The sequence below is a fragment of the Mus pahari genome, chromosome 9 (genome assembly GCF_900095145.1).
Source record: "Mus pahari chromosome 9, PAHARI_EIJ_v1.1, whole genome shotgun sequence".
NCBI lineage: Eukaryota > Metazoa > Chordata > Mammalia > Rodentia > Muridae > Mus > Mus pahari.
The window spans coordinates 23,191,466-23,204,296 of record NC_034598.1 but is presented as its reverse complement, the minus strand read 5'-3'; positions in this window follow the sequence as shown (position 1 = coordinate 23,204,296).

Below are 12,831 nucleotides of genomic sequence, written 5' to 3'. Positions count from 1 at the left end.
CATATGCAGCTAGAGACATGAGCTCTGGGGGTACTGGCTAGTTCAAATTGTTGTTCCACCTATAGAGTTGCAGACCCCTTCAGTTCCTTGGGTACTTTCTCTAGCTCCTCCATTGGGGGCCTTGAAATACCCATGAAAGGAGTTACAGAGACAAAGTTTGGAGCTAAGATGAAAGGATGGACTATCCAGAGACTACTCCACCTGGGGATCCATCCCATCATCAGCCACAAAACCCAGAAACTATCTCTATTAATTTTAAGAGAAAATTTCTGAAGACATTGAGAAATCCAATTCCAAGAAAGGATGTGGTTCAGTTGGGCCTTCAGATAAATAAGATATTTCCATATTCATTTTACAGAAAAAAACTAGAATCATTTTACAGAAGAAAACTAGAATATTTTTCAGATAAACTTTAAGCCTTTGCATCATATTATTTTCTAAATAATTTATTGGAGCAAGAATCAATAGAATTTGAGGAGTAACATTATAAACTGTAAACAACTTATTGAAACTTCTGGTTTTTTAATTAGTTGATTAAAAATCATAGCATTATACTTTTGAAACTGCCATTAACTTATATTTTCTTCGTTTGCAAACAACTTTTTAGAGACTGGAGATTTTTCTCATTTTGTAGAGTGCCTTCTTAAGTGTTAGGTCTAAAGGAAACTCCATTTCTGCAAACTCTGGCAGTTAGAAACCAGTATTCCTCAGAAAATTGTGAAACCCAATTCCCCTCTACTAAAAGTAGCTATTTCCTATTTCACTGGCAGAAGGAACAAAGGGCTATCTGTCGTGCAGATTAGCATATCAAAGCACAGGCTGGACTCCAGGCTCCTTCAGCATCACAAACACCTCTTATACATTTAGAGTCCATGCTGGATATCTGGCTCTTCTCAGCATTTCTCACTGCCAACCCCACCCCCAAGCTTCCTTCTGCTCAGGAGTTCCCCTACCCCCATCTTATAATCCTGCTATGTTGGCTCTGTGCTGTCTCAGTCCTCTCTTTTGCCCGCCCCTTTTCTTCATCTCTTATTCTCCTCCTCCCCTTATCTCTCTGCCTTGTTCCAGTTCTAGTCTTCTGGCTACATCCCATTGTTCCATCTACTGCTCTCTCTGTCTGCTCTGGACTCTTCCAGATGCATCTGGAGATTCCCTAATACCTACAATAAAACCCTTTTCCTTAACCATACCATGGAGCACTACCATCACTAGGTTATGCACCTACCCTATAAGAAGCTTTGAATTAGATCTCCAAACCACAGAAAGCTAGGCATGGTAGAACAAAGGGCTGTCTGTCGTGGATATTAGCATACCAAAGCACAGACTGGACTCCAGGCTCTCTCAGCATAACAACACCTCTTATACCTTTAGTGTCCGTTCACCTATTTATTATGTTACCTTCAGCTGTCTCACAGGTAATATGTTTATATAAAATATTGACCTTAAATTCCTGATTTTTTTTAGTCAATTTTATAATGACATGCTTACAAATTCTGTGGTCTTTGTTGTTGTTGTTTTATCATCTAACATAGTGTGAACTTTACAGACTTAACGCAAGAGCTCTTTGTTCTATTTCACCACCTCCTTCCTGGCTATGGGATGTCCTAGTCAGGGTCTCTATTCCTGCACAAAACATCACAACTGAGAAGCAAACTAAGGAGGAAAGGGTTTATTCGGCTTACACGCCCACATTGCTGTTCATCACCAAAGGAAGTCAGGACTGGAACTCAAGCAGGTCAGGAAGTAGGAGCTGATGCAGAAGCCGTGGAGGGATGTTTCTTACTGGCTTGCTTCCTCTGGCTGGCTTAGCTTGCTTTCTTATAGAACCCAAGACTACCAGCCCAGGGATGGCACCACCCACCATGGACCCTCCCACCCTTGATCACTAATTGAGAAAATGCTTTACAGCTGGATCTCATGGAGGCATTTCCTCAACTGAAACTCCTTTCTCTGTGATAACTCCAGCTTGTGTCAAGTTGATACACAAAACCAGCCAGTACACGGGATGATAAGATTGTATAAAGCACCCTTCCTTAGATATTTCAAGTTGAGTTTTGTCTCCCAACCTGCACTTTCATCACACCAGATATAAAAGAAGCCAATGTCTAGAAGTAGCAGATGGTGTCAACATGGAAGTATTATCACCTTCAACAAATACTTTATAATAACTTTAAGCACAAATGAGAGCTATAACTAATACAAAGTAAAAAAAAAAAATTCGTCAGAGGCTTAGGCATGGGGTTGGGACAAAAGTACATAGCAATTAATTTCAGTTATTTCTTTATGTGTTTATAAGCCTATTCTGTAACCATTTGAGTGAGGAGCTGACAGTTATGATATGGGCAGCATGTAACAGGGAGAACCCTCCTACATTTATAACAAGTCCTACTCTAGGTGGCTAGTTCTGATTTTAAAATATGCATAAATAATCAAATTCATGGTATAAACCACCACCAATATCACCACTAATGCTGCTGCTGCTGCTGCTGCTGCTGCTGCTGGTGATGATGATGATAATAATAGTAAAACACAATACTACTTGAAGATGGAGAATAAAACATATGGTCTAGCAAATGGCTTCTTAAATCAAAAACAAGCAAACAAAAACACAAAACAAAACAAAACAACAACAATGACAACAACAAAAATTCCCCCAAACAAACAAACAAAAACCAAATGTCATTTGTATATTATACATGTACAGGATTCCCACAAAACAGAAGCAAGACTCTTCCAGGAGAGAACAGGCTGGGATAAGAAGATGAGTCAGGTGAACAGCAGGGAAAGGGTTAAGTTTAAAAGCAAGCTGATCAAAGGATTTAGAAATATTAATTAAAAAGAAGAAATTAGACCAATAAAGAAACAATAATGACTAGAATATTACATGTGGAGACTTTCTAAAATGCAGAGGCGTTATGCATAACAGAAACATTAACAATAAGAGAAGTGCAATGGACAGGGATGGCGCGCATCTTTAATCCCAGCATTTGGGAGGCAGAGGCAGACAGATCTCTGAGTTCAAGGCCAGCCCTGTTTACAGAGTGAGTTCCACGACAGCCAGGACTATAGAAAGTTTTCTGGAAAACACACAAACAAACAAACAAACAAAGACAAGACACATGCAACCTAGATACTAAAATTACCAACAAATATATCAGAGCAATTGGGCTAAAGATACAAAGTAAATTCAAAGGAACTTTCCTGTAGCTGACAGTATTCCTAACATAGGTCACTATGCCCACCATTTGCAATATCAGATAAAAAAGAGACCTCAAACTTTCTGGCCCCAGGAGTGTTTTAAATCAAACATAATTCAAATTAAGTAAATATAAAAATAAGGGAAGTATTTAACCAGAGAAAATGATCCTTAAATTTTAATAATAACTAGTAGTTTTGCCATATTCTTTCCTAGCAAGTTTGAGACAGCCAGCCAACATTGAGCAATACCACAGATATTTCGACATTTCTTTATTAGAATACAAAGCAGAGATTTTCTTTGAGAACACATTTAATGGACTTTCCTTATAATATTTAACATATGTGACTTATATGCAGAAACGGACTTCACTGGGCAGTGGACTTGACAGCCCATTTTTCTGTAAAATCGGATCTCTTGTAGGTTTACTAAAGTCTTATTGTGAGATAGTAAATTGCTCCCTGAAAGGTTGCTCCCAAGGTTGTCATCAAATCATGTTTCAAACTCCTCAGGTATACAATGACAAATGACAATTTGAACAATGACAAATATATTAAGGTGATTTTTACCTCAAAAAAAAATTTACAACTTTATGAACACCTTCCCAAACCAGAGGATGCTGGGTCCAGGGAGGAGCCAGTTCAGCTGGAAAGAGACCATGTTTGATGTTGTTTGTCACTTTTGGAATTTCTAACATCAAAGTCAAACATGCATATTTTTTCAAAGGGACAGATCTTAAACAACTGGCAATGTCTCACTTCAAGATTTCCTTTGAGTAGCTTCTTGTCAAAAAATTTTAACAGATCACAACTGAATTAAAAGTTATACACTTTCCAAAAATATTTCATCATTATTACATAGACTTCCAGTTTAGCCACAAGGAAATTTTAGCCCACTTATTCAAAAGGTTGAAATTTCTTTCAGTAACCTAAGCATTTCTCCATAGGTTGGTATTCTCAACCCTGTTGCTCTCTTCAAGGTCTGGAAAGGTGAGCCCAGTAAACACAACATAGAACAAAGCTACACAGCCCAGAGATTTGTGTTGTTAATCTTAAATCTGATCAATCCAGTACTTAGATTAATATACTAATCTCTGAATTCCTATATTAGAATCCTCTTATGAAAAGATTTTCTTTTTGACTTTGAAAGTTTGCTGAACATGTTAAAAGTACAGAATATATCTGTAGACAAATTATTTACCCAGGCTCATTTGTCGTTCATCATTTAGAAATGACAATATCCCCCAGACCATCTTTTTGGTTCATGTTTAGTGTCCTCTAATTCTTTGGTATGTCCACATTACTTTGCTTATTTAACTTCGTGGAAACCCTGATTGACAAGATGAGAGGTCTTTGACCTTTTTGTATGTTAACAATTTGCTTGCAGGAAAACATTACCTAACCCTTGTGAAGCAACCCCTAGATGTTTTCATGATTCTAATTCAAGGCAAATAAAAAACAGTTTTACTGAAATAACACTTGGAAATACAAACACCGGTCATGTTCTCAAAGACAGAATTTGGAGAGGGAAGCAGAATTGGCTTTACTGTTTGAGTTTTTCCGGTAAATTAACCTGACTTTACCCTGGAAACCCTATAAATGCAAAAGGATCTACATTCTGTTAGAAAAATAAGACATTTCCTCTTTGCTAAAAGAAATACATATACATATATATATATGATTTCAAAGTCAAAAATAAAAGGAAATACAGCTAAAGGAGACAAGAATAACTAGAAAACGAAACAGGCAAGAAAATGAACTAATGAAACAAAAGAAGTTTCAGGAGCCTGGTGGTAATGATTCATGCCTTCAATGACAGCACTTCTGAGGCAGAGGGAGAGGCAGAGCAGATTTAGGAAGATCTCTGTGAGTTCGAGGGCAAACTGACCTATAGAGCTAGCTCCAGGATAGCCAGGATTACATAGAGAAACTCTTGTCTTGAAAATTAACAAACAAACAAACAAAACCAAAACAACAACAACAACAACAACAATCAGGAACAAAGAACAAAGAACAGACAGATGGGGCAAATAAAAAACAAAAAATAACAGGTCAGCATACAGAAATGTATTGCCTGCTAGACATCACACATGCCTATAATCTCAGCACTTAGGACTGCTAGACATCACACATGCCTGTAATCTCAGCACTTAGGAGACATGCAGCAGGACTTTGAGGTCAACCTGAACTCCATAGTGAAATCCAGTCTCAAATCAATGAAGATTAAGATATTACTCAGTGGTAGAGAATTTTAATAGAATGTACAAAGCCTTACATTAAGTTCCTAGCCCCTCCCCCAAAATGCCTATAAGACATTTTCTTTAAATATAATGTCAAACATCTTACAAGTAAAGAGTAAAAAATAATATCATGTGAATGAGAAGCATAAAGAAGATCAAGTGGTTAGATTGTTAGGAAACACAATTGGCTTTGGGAAAATGATCCTTTACTGGGCACAAAAAAAAAAGCTAAGGTTTTATTCTCTGTTCTTTCTGTAAGGGCATGAGGGAAAGTTTGGAGTGAAAAGAATATTCTTCATCTTGATCACTTTGGGGATTGTCTGGTCCTTCTCTCTTGTCAAAACATTCTACTATTAATAGTATGTTCTAAATAGCTACATTATTATATGTATTACAGAACAGCCCAGTCTCATTGTATGAGAATGCCCTTGCCCCCACCTGCCCTGGGTTCCCTGAGACCAACATAAAAGACAGATAGATCTAGGATTGCAGAGTACAGTTTTGGAGGACACTTGTGAAGAGAAGTATGTATCTAGGCAGCAAGAAGATCAGTTAGATTCATGCAATCAGGTTAGAAAGAGGATTAATTTATGTCCTGAAACTACAGTGACTTCATCTATTGTAAGATAATATCAAAGAGTCAGCACATTTCTGCAGTCAAGCTTCAGATATGACTTTTATGATTTTTATTTTCATTTGGTTTTCTTGTGAAACCAATCTAGGATGTTTTACTTAGGTTTCTGTTGCTGTCATAAACATGATAACCAAAAGAAAGTTGGAGAGGAAAGGTTTATTTTACCTTATAATCTCAAGTAATAATTCATCACAAAGAAAAATTAGCGAGCGACTGAGCTTGAAGAAGGAACTGAACCAGAAACCACCACAGAAGAACATTGATAGAAGGCTTGTTCTAGGCTTATGTTCAGCTATCTTTGTTATACAGCCCAACCTGCCTGCTTATGAATGGTACCGCCCACAGTGGGCCAGGCCCTCCTACAACAGTTAGCAATGAGAATGCTTCCACATGCCAATCTGATAGAGGTAATTCCCTGTTGAGTTTCCTTTTTCCAAGCTATGACATGTTGGCAACTGAAGCTAACTATGACCTAGTAACTCAGGGACATTTACAGAGGTTTAAACCAAGCTGGCTGCAGTGGTGTTAAATGAAATCCATAGAACAAGTAAACTATATAAAATATTTTATTAGAGTTAGGGTCAAAATACCATAAAGCTTGAGATTTCATAAAGCAGGAGTAGGCTAAAGTAAAGGTTTATGATTCACAAAACTGCAAACCGCTGAATGCCCTTTTATTCCATGTACTTTTTAACATATAAAAATGTACTTCATGTACTTGCTAATGTGTGAAAATAAACTGAGTTAGTAAACTTGTTAGTCTGTACCTTAGTTGCTTTTTAAAATGGGTGTTATTATCATAAACAGTTCTTATAAGTTTAAAGTGTGTGGCTCTACTCATACAAATTGCTTAAATTAGTGCCACAACAAATCCCTGATACAGTTACTATATTCTGTGATCCCTTCTGCTCGTAACAACGTGTAACATTATTTTAACTCACCAAAAATAAAAGACATAAAGGGAAAGTATAGAATTTTATTATAAGTCAGTTTTAAACTGGAAATTCCTAGGATTGATTTGCATGTCTAGACTTTTAGTTTGAGCAGTGACAGAGCTCTTCCAATAAACTGATTTGCATAGTTAGCACACATCTTAGGAGGGCAAGTGCTAGGCAAATACCAGGAACATTTTCGTGCTTATGTTGTCAGTTTTGAAAAACTGCCAGGAGAAACTCCTGGACTCTGTGCTATTATGTTCTACATAACAAACGTGTTTCACAAGGGTTGAGTGGATTGATGACTGGGAGGGTGTGGGACTTGTCAGAGTTTGTAAACTATAGCCCTGCATGGCAACAAAGGAAAAAGCTCAAGGAGAGAACCCAGTAAGAAGTCTGATCCCGAGAAAGCTTTTCAGTGGGAAATATTTAAAAGGACTAGAGATGAAACTTACTTTAAAGCACGAACCCTAGCATTTGTGAGAGGCTCAAAGGTTGAGCTTCAGTGCTGAAAAGAAAGGACTAAGTGTGGTGTTTCTAATTACTGTCTTGCTGAGCAGTAATCTATCCATAACATTTTATATTTCACATTATTAAAATCTTTATCCACATAATATGTTAATGTTCACTTATTTGTAATTAATATGTACATGCTAATATACTAATATAGTTTGAACAGTAGGAAATGTGAAGTGAATATGGACATTAGAAAACAAAAAACATACCAAGAATGATATAAAGATAGACAAACACAAACCATAAATTTTTATAGATTGCCTTGATCATAGATAGCTTCATAAATAAGGTCCTATTTCAAAGCCCATTATAATATAGGAGGGTTATATTCAGTAACAATGAATATAAATTCATATTTCAAAGCATTCTGTCTAATGAGATTTCTTTTTAAAAAAATTGCTCTTAATTTATGCATACAAATATTAACCTACATGTTTGTACATGCATCACATGCATGCCTGGTGCCCACCAAGGTCAGAATATGGCATAGAGCCTCCTTGAACTAGAGTTACTGGTGGATTTGAACTGACATGTGGGTGGTACAAACTGAACTCAGGTCCTTTGCGAGAGCAGTGTTCTTAAAGTTGAGCCATTTCTCCAATCCTATTAGAAACTTTCTTGAGCATTTTTCTGTTGTTACAATCACTTATGTGGTTTGAATTTGTAACTCAGAATATGGCCAACAAAATCATATACTAAGGGAATAGCACTTGGGAACACTCATTTTTTAGTTTTTCAGTTGTACAAACTATTACCATTGGTTTATTTTAGGAAGTATATTCGGCTTTCTTTTAGTTTTTAATTGAAATCCACCTTAACTAGGTGAATTCATAGTTCCACTTCTCATTCAAAGTAAGTTTTCCATAATGTCCTAGCTGTGAATACATGCTCAGCTCTACAGAGTTTTTAAAACTGTGTTTTATTATGTTTATTTTATATAAAAATAGATACTTTATTTAGGGAGTCACAAGCTAGTGAGTTCTGTAAATAGAAATAGAAGAAGAGGGGAAGTGTCACTTTCTATAGCCTAATCCATCCTGTGGACACTTAGTGACAAATGGCGGACACAAGCCTAACATCAATTCATACACTCAGCTCAGTAAAAAGGTCAATTTCTAGCCATTCTACATAAAAGCAGACATTAATGACTGTACAAATGCTATTATCTAAGACCTATTAAGTCATTTTCTGACTCACTGGAATATATATAAAACACTTCTCCAAAAACTCAAAAGCCACATGACGGGAAGAGACTTTAAAGACACTAGATGTGACTTCTCAGTCCATACCATAACAAAGTATGTTTTCTGTAGATGAACTTGATTGCTAACTATTTCCACATCTACCTAACAGCCGAAAAGTTTCTGTCATTTGTCTATAAATGAAGTTTACGATTATTAAGTGATTTGAGACCAGTAAATGAAGAACTTCTTTCTCCTTGCTCTACTTCCCTATGACATTTCATTTAACATCTGAAGACAAGTGCTTTGTTGAAAGAAGCCAGATGCTGGGACACAGGGAGAACATATCCTTAGCATGAAAATCTCTAGGTGGAAGTCCTCCTGTCCCTCTGAAAGTCATCACTTCTCTTCAGTTTATTGGATGCTGATCCTGTCTCCCGTGAGAGGAAGTGATTTAGAAAAGAGTATGAGACTTTTGGTTGAAGTAAAGAATGCTCCAAAATTATTTTATAATAAACTAAGAGAACACTGGGTGGAGAACGTAGTAATCAATCCTTTTAAGTTGGAAATAAGTTTGAGATGTTTATGATACAGTTAAGGCCTTTATCGGGTAGACTTGTGAGCACAGAAGTATGAAATTCATAAGAGAAGTGCAGGAGAAAGTTCATTGTAAGTGTATGATTAACATACACAGCAGGAGTAAGCAGAATTTAGAACTCATCTTAAAAGCCACGGATATTATTCTGTCATCTATCCAGAGAGTGAGTCTGGACTCAGAGAGGCACAATGAAAAGACCAATCCTAGTGAATCAGAACAAACAGGGATTGAAGCAAGAAATATGAAACATCTGGATGTTTGCACATGCCTGTAGTTCTGGCACTTTGGAGGATGAAGCAGGAAGATCATGAGCTATACATCAGCTTAGACTGCATAATGAGACTGTGTCTCAGAAACTAAAACAAAAAAAAAGAGAGGAAGGAAATGAAAAGAAGCGCAGTGCTACACACTGGAAGCCAGGAAGTAGAGCTTCAGGGGGTGGCTACTTGTCAGATGCTGACGGGAAATTTGGAAACAGAAGATGAAATCAATATTCAAATTGAATAATTTAATGATCAGGCATGTCATTGATAACAGTGATTTGCATAACCTGAAGGACTAGGTATAAGAGAAATAAATAGGACACTGTACATCTTGACAGACCCTTCAAGGAGTTCTATCATAAAGAACAACCAGGAACTGCAGCCATGTAGGGGTTTTTGGAGTCATGGAACCATGTTTTAAATGAGTGTTCTCATAGCACTCATTTGGCGAGTAAAGAGGGATACTAATGTCACTGGAAGGATAAGGGAGCTGAAAGTCCTCGGTTGGATGGATGTTCTGTGTGTACTTTGAGGTTAGGAGACAAGGAACGCAGGAGCCAGGCAGTGAGTAGAATGATGTTAACTTCTTAAGGAATAGCCATGATGGGAACCTGTTAGGCTGATAATAAGGAACAGAAGGGGAAAACATATGCACACACACACACCACCACCACCACCACCACCACCGAGGGAAGAAGAGAGAAAGAATAAGAAGGGAATATACCATTACATCCTACTTAGAAGTTCATTAAGTGGATGACTAAAAATTGTTCAAGGAAAGCTAGACTTTAATTAGAATGTGAAGCTAAGCAAACATCTAGATGAGAAGATTGACTATATAAGAGTGTTGCTTGTGATGGCCTGTGAATTTCTACAGGGTAGCATACTGAGATTTGTGGCAATCTGTACTTTAAATATATCCCACCAAATTTAAATGAAACAGTATTAAAAAATGGAGTCTGCACTCCTGGGAGAACATGGCCCATAGAATCCACTAAGCAAGGCTCAAAAGGACAGAGGTTTCAAACTCAGAGCCTGCCTGGGTCTGTGCTAGGTCCTTGGTATACATGTTATAGTTATTAGCTTGGTTTTGTGAGACTCCTAAGAGTGGAAGAGGGGCTGTTTCTGACTCCTTTGCTTGCTCTTGGGACACATTTCCTCTTACTACGTTGCCTCATCCAGTCTTGATATACGTAAGGGATTGTGCCTAGTCCTATTGTATCTTTTTTATTATTATTATTTTCTTTATTTACATTTCAAATGCTATCCCAAAAGTTCCCTATACCCCCCTCGCCCCTGCTCCCCTACCCACCAACTCCCACTACTTGGCCCTGGCCTTCCCCTGTGCTGGGTCATATAAAGTTTATAAGACCAAGGGGTCTCTCTTCCTAGTGATGGCTGATTAGGCCATCTTCTGCTACATATGCAGCTAGCAGTGTTTGGTTGCTATTCCTGGGAAGCCTGCTATTTTCTGAAGGGAAACAGAGGAACAGTGGATCTGAGGGAGATCTAGGGGGAAAGGTAACTGCGAAGAAGGGGAGGAGGGGAGGAGGTAGATGGGATGTATTGTATAAGAGATGAAAAAGGAAAAAAAAAAAAAGAGACTGAAAGGGGAAAAGAAAAAAGTCTTTGGAGCAAGTTAAGTCAGAAGGGTGGAAGCCTTATAAATCAAATGGCATTGTCTTAAAAATAAGCCCACACCAAACATGGAGTTTGCTGACATCTTGATCTTGGAGGCTTAAGTCTTCTAGATGAGAAGAAAATAGATGGTGCCCTTGGAAGATTTCAACATCTTGAGTATTTTGTTACTAACAGCACCATTGAAAGCCAGAAATGCTGCTTCAGAGCAATGAAGTAGAACTTGAGTTGAGAAACAGCCAGGCGCTGAGGTTTATATACTAGGGGACGTCAGTGACTGGTCCCCATTACCGGTCTCCTAGAGATAGCTCCACTGCTTCTGTGCATGTAACTCTGGGAGCCACGACGGTCTCTGCAGCCTAGGGTAGAGAGACTGAGGAAATGAAGCTTTTGAGGTGAAAATGACTGAACTTTTGAACTACGAAACTTGTGAGATTTTAGGGCAAATAAAGAGTAGCTGGGGAGATAAATTTGGGAGAGAAAGGAGTAGAAGGATGTGAAAGCCATAGTGTGGTTTTTCTGAAGTAGAAAAGGAAGTCTCTGAGTGTGTGGGCACCAAGGTCAAGAGTCTAGCAGATTCAGTGAAGAAAACAAAAGATTTAAAAAAAAAAGTTGCATTGATTTATTATTTGGGGGTGGTGACATGCATGCCATGTGTGGGGGTCAGAGGACAACTCATAGGAACCAGTTCTTCTGCTACTATGTAGGGATTAAACTCAGGTTCTCAGGTTTGGTGACAAGTGTCTAACATGCTGAGCCATCTTGCTGGTGCCACGAGTCATGTTCTTATGTCACTGAGGGCTAAGGATTGCAGTCACACCCAACATGTGCCAGAGTTTGTGTTGAGTAGACCATTAGAGATGCCCACTTAGGCACAGTTCATAGCCAACTGAAAATCTTTATTCCAGTCAGCTGGGACCACACCCAGGTATTAAGGTACCTAGGTGTGACTCCAAGTGTCCAGTGCACAGAGTTTTTCAAGACAAAACTGTGATCTGGCATCTTGAGGGCGTTCCACAGAAATCATCAGTTTAACAGAAGTTAAGAGCAGCTAGGTGGCCTAAACTTGGCAGGCGGTCCCAAGGTCTCCAGAAGACTCTCCACCCCACAGGCACCTTAGCATGCCCAGGATCTTAGGATCACTGGTGAGTGGAACACAACACCTGTTCCAACAGACCAGAGGTGCCTAGGGACAACTGGAACACAGACACAGGAACCCTGCCCAATCAGTGGCTTGGGTTCCTTATGGTAGCCACCAGCACTAGGCCAGCTTGGGACTGAACTCAGTGGGCAGTCCCAAAGTCTCTAGAGGACTCTCCACTCCACAGGTGTCCTAACATGCCCAGGATGTTAGGATCACTGGTGAGTGGAACACAACATCTGTTCCAATGGCATACCTATCAGAATTACACCTGACTTCTCCCCAGAGACTATGAAAGCCAGAAGATCCCGGGCACATGTCATATAGACCCTAAGAGAGCACAAATGCCAGCCCAGGCTACTATACCCAGCAAAACTCTCATTTACCATAGATGGAGAAAACAAGATATTCCATGACAAAACCAAATTTACACCATATCTTTCCACAAATCCAGCCCTTCAAAGGATAATAAAGGGAAAACTCCAACACA